We start from the raw sequence: 7,930 nt of genomic DNA, 5'->3' as shown, positions 1-7,930 counted from the left end.
AGGGCTCCTATGACGTGCATGTTGAGGCTATGTGGTCGAGCTGCGCCACGGCATATTTCGGCTGGCCGTTCTTGCTAGTGGCATTCGGAGGATCCCAGATCCATCACGATGGCGATCTTCAACGACGACCTGGCATGGCCAGGTCACCGGAGAAGAGGGTGTCGAGGCATAGTCCCGGACGGCGGCGTGCTTAACCTCAACGGCGGATTTGGAATGCAGCAGCATGGGCGACTTGGTTCAAGTTACATTAAGTAGTCTATGTGTCTAGTTTGGGTGACAAGGCGGCGGCGAGGTCCCCGTGTGGGAACAATGTCCTCCCATCCTATCCCAGTTCCGTTGGTGTGTTTATGTTGGGGAACGTAGCATGCAATTCAAAAAAATTCCTACGATCACGCAAGATCTACCTAGGAGATGCATAGCAACAAGAGGGGGAGAGTGTGTCCACGTACCCTCGTAGTCCGAAAGTGGAAGCGTTAGGTTAATGTGGTTGACGTAGTTGAACGTCTTCACGATCCAACTGATCCAAGTACCGAACGTACATCACCTCCTTGTTCAACACACGTTCAACTCGATGATGTCCCTCGATCTCTTGATCCAGTAGAGGGTCGAGGGAGAGTTCCGACATCACGACGACGTGGTGACGGTGATGGTGATGTGATCCGCGCAGGGCTTCGCCTAAGCACTATGACAATATGACCGGAGGAGTAAACTGTGGAGGGGGGGGGGGCACCGCACACGGCTAAGAGATTTCTTGGTGTGCCTTTGGGGTGCCCCTGCCCCCGTATATAAAGGGGGGAGGAGGAGGCCGGCGGCCAGGAGGGGCGCGCCATGGGGGGAGTCTTACTTGGACTCCTAGTCCAAGTAGGATTCGCCCCCCCCCCTTTCCTTTCTCCACCAGAGGGAATAGGAAGGAGAGGGAGAGGGAAAGGGAAGGGGGCCCCGCCCCCTCCTCTTTGTCCTATTCGGACTCCCTAGGATTGGGGCGCGCGGCCACCCCCGCGGGCTTCCCTCTCTCTCTCTCTCTCCCTTTAGGCCCTTGTTGGCCCAACACTTCCCCGGGGGGTTCCGGTAACCCCTCGGTACTCCAGAAAAATACCCGAATCACTTGGAACCATTCCGATGTCCGAATATAACCTTCCAGTATATGAATCTTTACCTCTCGATCATTTCGAGACTCCTCGTCATGTCTGTGATCTCATCCGGGACTTTGAACAAACTTCGGTCACCAAAACACATAACTCATAATACAAATCGTCATCGAACGTTAAGCGTGCGGACCCTACGGGTTCGAGAACTCTGTAGACATGACCGAGACATATCTCCGGTCAATAACCAATGGCGGAACCTGGATGCTCATATTGGCTCCTACATATTCTACGAAGATCTTTATCGGTCAAATCGCATAACAACATACGCTATTTCCTTTGTCATCGGTATGTTACTTGCCCGAGATTCGATCGTCGGTATCCTTATACCTAGTTCAATCTCATTACCGACAAGTCTCTTTACTCATTCCGTAATACATCATCCCGCAACTAAATCATTAGTCACATTGCTTGCAAGGCTTGTAGTGATGTGTATTACCGAGAGGGCCCAGAGATACCTCTCCGATACTCGGAGTGACAAATCCTAATCTCGATCTATGCCAACTCAACAAACACTTCCGAAGACACCTGTAGAGCATATTTATAATCACCCAGTTACGTTGTGACGTTTGATAGCACACAAGGTGTTCCTCCGGTATTCGGGAGTTGCATAATCTCATAGTCAGAGGAATATGTATAAGTCATGAAGAAAGCAATGGCAATAAAACTAAATGATCATTGTGCTAAGCTAACAGATGGGTCTTGTCCATCACATCATTCTCCTAATGATGTGATCCCGTTCATCAAATGACAACACATGTCTATGGTCAGGAAACTTAACCAAGTAGAGGCATACTAGGGACACTCTGTTTGTCTATGTATTCACACATGTACTAAGTTTCCGGTTAATACAATTCTAGCATGAATAATAAACATTTATCATGATATAAGGAAATATAAATAACAACTTTATTATTGCCTCTAGGGCATATTTCCTTCAGTTTATTGCCCATGGAGGGTGTGTGGAGGTGTGTCTCAGGTGGATCTTCCAGGAGTTTTTGGTACCATCTAGATTTGGCCGATACTCGTGGCCTTTAGAGTTTTTACAAGTCCTTTTTGGTGTTTTCTTATCCGGGGTTGTGATTTGCTAGGTAGATCATGATTGCTGACGTCTTTTGGTCTAACATCAACGACTTCTTGGTCGCTACTTCTACAACCTCCTAAGTTCAAACAAGTTTGCTCCACTGAGACGGAGGGCAGTCGGTGAATGGAGGAGAAATAAGACTTTAGCACCCCAATGATTCAAATGTAATCCTATTTTCCTGTAAGGGAGAGTTTAAAAGGACATGTGATACTTAATATATGGCTCAGAATGAAGACGTTGGTGACGATGTTTGATCCCATCTGGATCTGCTCTGCAGCCAACACCACCCTTGCCTGGCACCAACCATCGAGGTAACACCCAATGATATTCGTGACGGGTGTTGCACGTGGTTGGGTGCTCATATGAGAATTAACCCAGGTTCGGGTCCTTGCGATCGAGATAGTGCCCTATCCCTACTTTGATGTGTAATATTGCTCTAGCCTCGTATGAGCTAGGGCTTGGTGTACAATTGTGAGATCATTAGGATCAAGTATCAAAAGGTGGAAGGGAGTCTCTTGGATTCCTCATAGCTTGCCTTATATATGGGGCAAGGCTAGGATTGACATGTATCCGGATCGGTTAGGGCCTGTACTATGCTCCATGATGGACAACTGCTCTAGTTTGCCACGTCAGTCCACATGCCCTAGCTCAGAACAAGCTAATGCTTGTAGAGAGAGACGGGTTCCTACAGAGGAGTCTATCACTTCATCTGACAAAGCACTAGTTTGTTTGCTCAGCTATGCTCTTTTTGCTTGAACCACAATGAGCTGTGTTAGGAAGGATGAGAGAGTGGGAAAAAGTAACAGGGGTAAATAGAAAAAATAGAGAATGAGGGAGAATGTGGACCTGATTACTTCCTTTGGTGATTTGAAAATGAAGCAACAAGGATTCTCGCTTCTCTCCCCAGAGGCGACCCTGAGTTATCGAACCCACGGGAGGATGATATCGTTTAAGCTAGGGTCTCAGGCAAGCTTTTGTTAAAGAAATAATTCCAGCTTTTGACCGGATCAAATCAAACAACTAGAGGAGAACACTTATAATAAAAATAGGCATGGGTATGAGGTCTTAATGCTTACAACCATATATTTGTGTTAGGACCAGATGTGATCTTAATTTGTGCATTGGAAGTCACCCATCGAGATGTGCTTCTTACAAACCGAAGTAGGGGATGTGTCCTAATTACGTCTTGACCGACACGCGTCTTGCATCAAGAGTCAGTTGTCCAACTGAAGGCCCTATCCGTCTCGCGGGGTTGCCTCGATAATTAAGATTGTAGTAATCAGACAAAAGCATTGGGCATGACTACACCTCTTGAATCCCCAGAGATAGCATCTGTTTTACCATACTAAACCTTTCTGTCACTGGTGTTCAGAATAACACTTTACGTTCTCCCTGCCCTTAGCCTCTCATGGCTTGTTCTACATGATCCTGGGTACCTGTAGGGATGAAGAACGCGAACGAGACAAGAGACATCTACGGAACAGATTTATTTTATACATACGGGATGTTAATTCAAAGCACTTCCATTGATCTCTCCAACAAATACAATGGGTTGCAAGGCTCTTACCTCGACCCATACCTTACCAAACTACTCATACATGGAGATCAGATCACACGAAGAACACATCATAACACATCATGAAGGTAGATTGATTGATAATATTGTTGGATCACACGGTACGCTACACTAGCACCAAATAAAAAGTTTCTACCGCGCACCCAAGAACATGCTGCTGAGAATATATCACGGGATCGGGTTTACCACTAGATGCGTAGTCACCACAACAGAAGTAGAGTTGGTGATGTGTGTAGTCGTTCGTCCGATCTCGCACAAACAACGATGTCCCGCGAACGGTGATCTCCCGTGAATGACGAAGTCCCACAAACGGCTCCTCGCGGATCCCTCGAACGGTTCATACAAACACCACAAACGCGATGCCTCCAAGGTATCCACACGTATGGGGAGCAATGTCAGGTAGTGGACTGCTAGGTCCGGTCGCGCGACATTGTGCGTGGGGAGTGGCGCCGGCTTTGGAGGGAGGAAAAGATCCACCCTAAGTGGTGCGCCCACTCCCCTTTATATAGACCTCTGAGGTGGGCTCAACACTTGAGCCCCACTAGGAGTCTACACCCATTTCCACTCGGATCCAATCCGAATGGGATGCAGCCCCTTAAGTTCCTACCCTATAGGTTCACATAGACATGGACACTATGGGGGAACGTTGCATGGGAAACAAAAAATTTCCTACGCACACGAAGATCGATCTAGGAGATGCACATCTACTAGAGGAGATATTGGATCTAAATACCCTTGTAGATCACTAAGCGGAAGCGTTAAGAAACGTGGTTGATGTAGTCAAACGTCTTCGCGATCCAATCACGATCCGTCCACGAACTCCGGATCAAGTGCCAAACGGACGACACCTTCAAGTTTAGCACACATGCGGCTCGACGACGTCCTCTCCTTATTTATCTAGCAAGAGAGATAGAGGGGGTAGATGAGATCGGGACCAACATGACGGTGTGGTGGTGGCAGCGGAATTCCGGCAGGGCTTCGCCAAGCACGTACCCGTGAAATGTGGAGGAGTTGGGAGAGGTAATGGGCAAGGGTTAAGGGTGGGTGCACCCAACGCCTCCCCGCCTTTATAGAGGCATGGAGGGGGCTGGTGGCTTGCCCTCCAAGGCCCTAGGGTCATTGGCCAAGGGGGGGCGAAATCCCACCTTTCTTCCCCACTGATCGCTATCCCCCTTTTTTAGGGATCCTGATCTTATCCCCTTGTGATATGATACTATTCCTTTTAAGGGAGGACCTTCGTGCGGCTAGACCAGGGCTATGAGGACTTTCCCCACTACCCACATTCATGTGGGTCCCCCATGCAGGTGGGCCCCACTCCAGAACCTTCTAAAACCTTCCCGGTACATGATACATCTCCGTCGTATGTGTAATTTTTGATTGTTTCATGCCAATATTATACAACTTTCACATACTTTGGCAACATTTTATATGATTTGTTGGACTAACCTATTGATCCAGTGCCCAGTGCCAGTTCTTGTTTGTTGCATGTTTTTTTGTTTCGTAGAATATCCATATCAACCAAAGTCCAAACACGATAAAAATTTATGGAGAATTATTTTGGAATATTTTTGACTTTTTGGAGGTGGAATCATCGCAAACGGGGGCCCACAACTACCACAAGACATCTGGGCATGCCAGGCAGCCCAAGCGCATGGTGGTGGGTTGTGCCCTCCTTGTAGGTTGGTTGGAGCTCTACTTCGGGCACAAGGAAGCTTATATCCGGAAAAAATCGTGTTAAAATCTCAGCGCAATCGGAGTTAAGGATCTTCGGGAATATAAGAAACGGTTTTCGGCTAGAAAACAGGAACGAGAAACATAAGAGAATGGAGAGGGAGATCCAATCTCGAAGGGGCTCCTGCCCCTTCGCCACCATGGAGGCCATGGACTAGAGGGGAAACTCTCCTCCCATCTAGGGGGGAGGCCAAGGAAGAAGGAGGAGTGGGGCTCTCCCCCCTCTCCCGGTGGCACCAGAACGTCGCCGGGGCAATATTGCATGACGGAGATCTACTCCAACAACTCCGTCATCTTCACCAACAGCTCCATCACCTCCCCCATCTATATTCAGCGGTCCACTCTCCCGCAACGCATTGTACCCTCTACTTGAATATGGTGCTTTATGCTTCATATTATCATCCAATACTATGTTGCCATCCTATGATGTTTGAGTAGATATATTTTCTCCTATGGGTTAATCGTGATCTTGGTTGGTATGAGTGTATATTTTATTATGGTGCTGTCCTACGGTGCCCTCCGTCTCGCGCAAATGTGAGGGGTCCCCGCTGTAGGGTGTTGCAATATGTTCATGGTTCTCTTATAGTGGGTGGCGTGAGTGATAGAAGCACAAACCCGAGTAAGGGGGTTATGGGGTATGTGAGTAAAGAGGACTTGATACTTAATGCTTCGGTTGGGTTTTACCTTAATAATCTTTGGTAGTTGCGGATGCTTGCTAGAGTTCCAATGATAAGTGCATATGATCCAAGTAAGGAAAGTATGTTAGCTCATGCCTCTCCCTCATATAAAATTGCAAGAATGATTACCGGTCTAGTTATCGATTGCCTAGGGACAATTCCGCAAATCCTATCACCACTTTTCCACACTCACTTTATTAAATTGTACTTTTATTAAAATAGCACCTAACTTTTATTTTCACGTTCTTTATTATCTTGCAAAACTATCCTACAAAGTACTTCTAGTTTTATTCTTGTTCTAGGTAAAACAAACGTCAAGTGTGCGTAGAGTTGTATCGGTGGTCGATAGAACTTGACGGAATATTTGTTCTACCTTTAGCTCCTCGTTGGGTTCGACACTCTTATTTATCGAAAAAGGCTACAAACAATCCCCTATACTTGTGGGTTATATAGAGTGGGGTGAATTTTCTCGTGTGTGCTTGTTTGCTTTATCACTAAGTAGTTTTTATTTTCTGTTCTAAGTTGTTCTCTATATTTAGTTATGGATATGGAATATGAAATACAAAAAAATAGTTGTACTTGCTACTCATGGTGTCGTGGGAAACCACGGACACCTATGGGGCCATCGGCCCCTTGTGGTTCGGCAGGGGGGATGAGCACATTTCACAAAGAGCGAAGAGCATCGCACAGCACAACAGAGATCACACGAGCAGTTTTACCCAGGTTTGGGCCGCTGCGAGGCGTAAAACCCTACTCCTGCTTTGGTGGATTGATGAGGGATTGAGGTGGAGGCACATCGCTCTAGCCTAGCAAGGATGCCTCGGGACGAGAGCAGCTACGCGCATATGAGGATACAGAGGTCTGAATCCTTTCTATGGTTGCCATGACCCTCCTTTTATAGGTCAAGGGGTCACCACAATGGCAAATCAGTCATTGTGCACTGATTGGATAGCGAACAGTGCTATCATACCTAACTGTGCAGGTATGAAAAAGCGCATTAAATGGGCCGCTTACTGTCACATTGTAGCGCAGTCCGGCAAGCCTTGCCGGGCCGTGCAGCCACCTTCTCGCCTTCCTACTTGACACGTCTTTGGACGGGTGTCATTTGGAGGCGATTTCCATAGGAAGTGGCTGCCACGTGCCAAATAATAGCCACTTAGTCACTTGGGGGCTTGACACCGCACTGATCGATGACTTGTGTCTCTGTGAGGTGGAGCGGTGGAGCCTTGGCAGGGTAGTCCGTCCTTGGTGTCCCCGGCAAGCTTGCCGGGGCAGTCTTGAGACTTTTCTTCGGGGCAACCTCGACCTCGCCAGGCTCGCCTGCCCGGCAAGGGAGGTTTTTTCCTTAGTGGTATCTTGCTCCTTTCGCTTGTCTTGATCTTCTCGATCTGCCCTTTGATTCCTCAAAGAGCTGATCTCTTCTGCTTGGTTTGGTTTTGGACTTCGCAACCTTGCTCTTAAGCCTGTGCATGGTCTGGGCAACACACCCAGGGTTTGTTGCACTAACAGTAGCCCCCGGGCCTGGCCCGAACGTGCTGCCGGGCATCGTCGGGGTAGGCCCTACCTAGTGCACAGGCGAGAGGGCAGTGGTTGCTTGTCCTTTGAGGTGTTCTTGGCTTCCTCATTAACCTGAGCCCAGGTCGGTTTTTGGTTCTCCCGTGCATCGCGTGATGCCAATTGTAATGGGAGAGATAATGGGCCACGATCTATGGGTTAC

Source organism: Triticum dicoccoides, chromosome 5A, assembly GCF_002162155.2.
Source record: "Triticum dicoccoides isolate Atlit2015 ecotype Zavitan chromosome 5A, WEW_v2.0, whole genome shotgun sequence".
Classification (NCBI taxonomy): Eukaryota; Viridiplantae; Streptophyta; class Magnoliopsida; order Poales; family Poaceae; genus Triticum; species Triticum dicoccoides.
The sequence above is the reverse complement of the archived record's forward strand: the minus strand, read 5'-3'. Positions refer to the sequence as shown.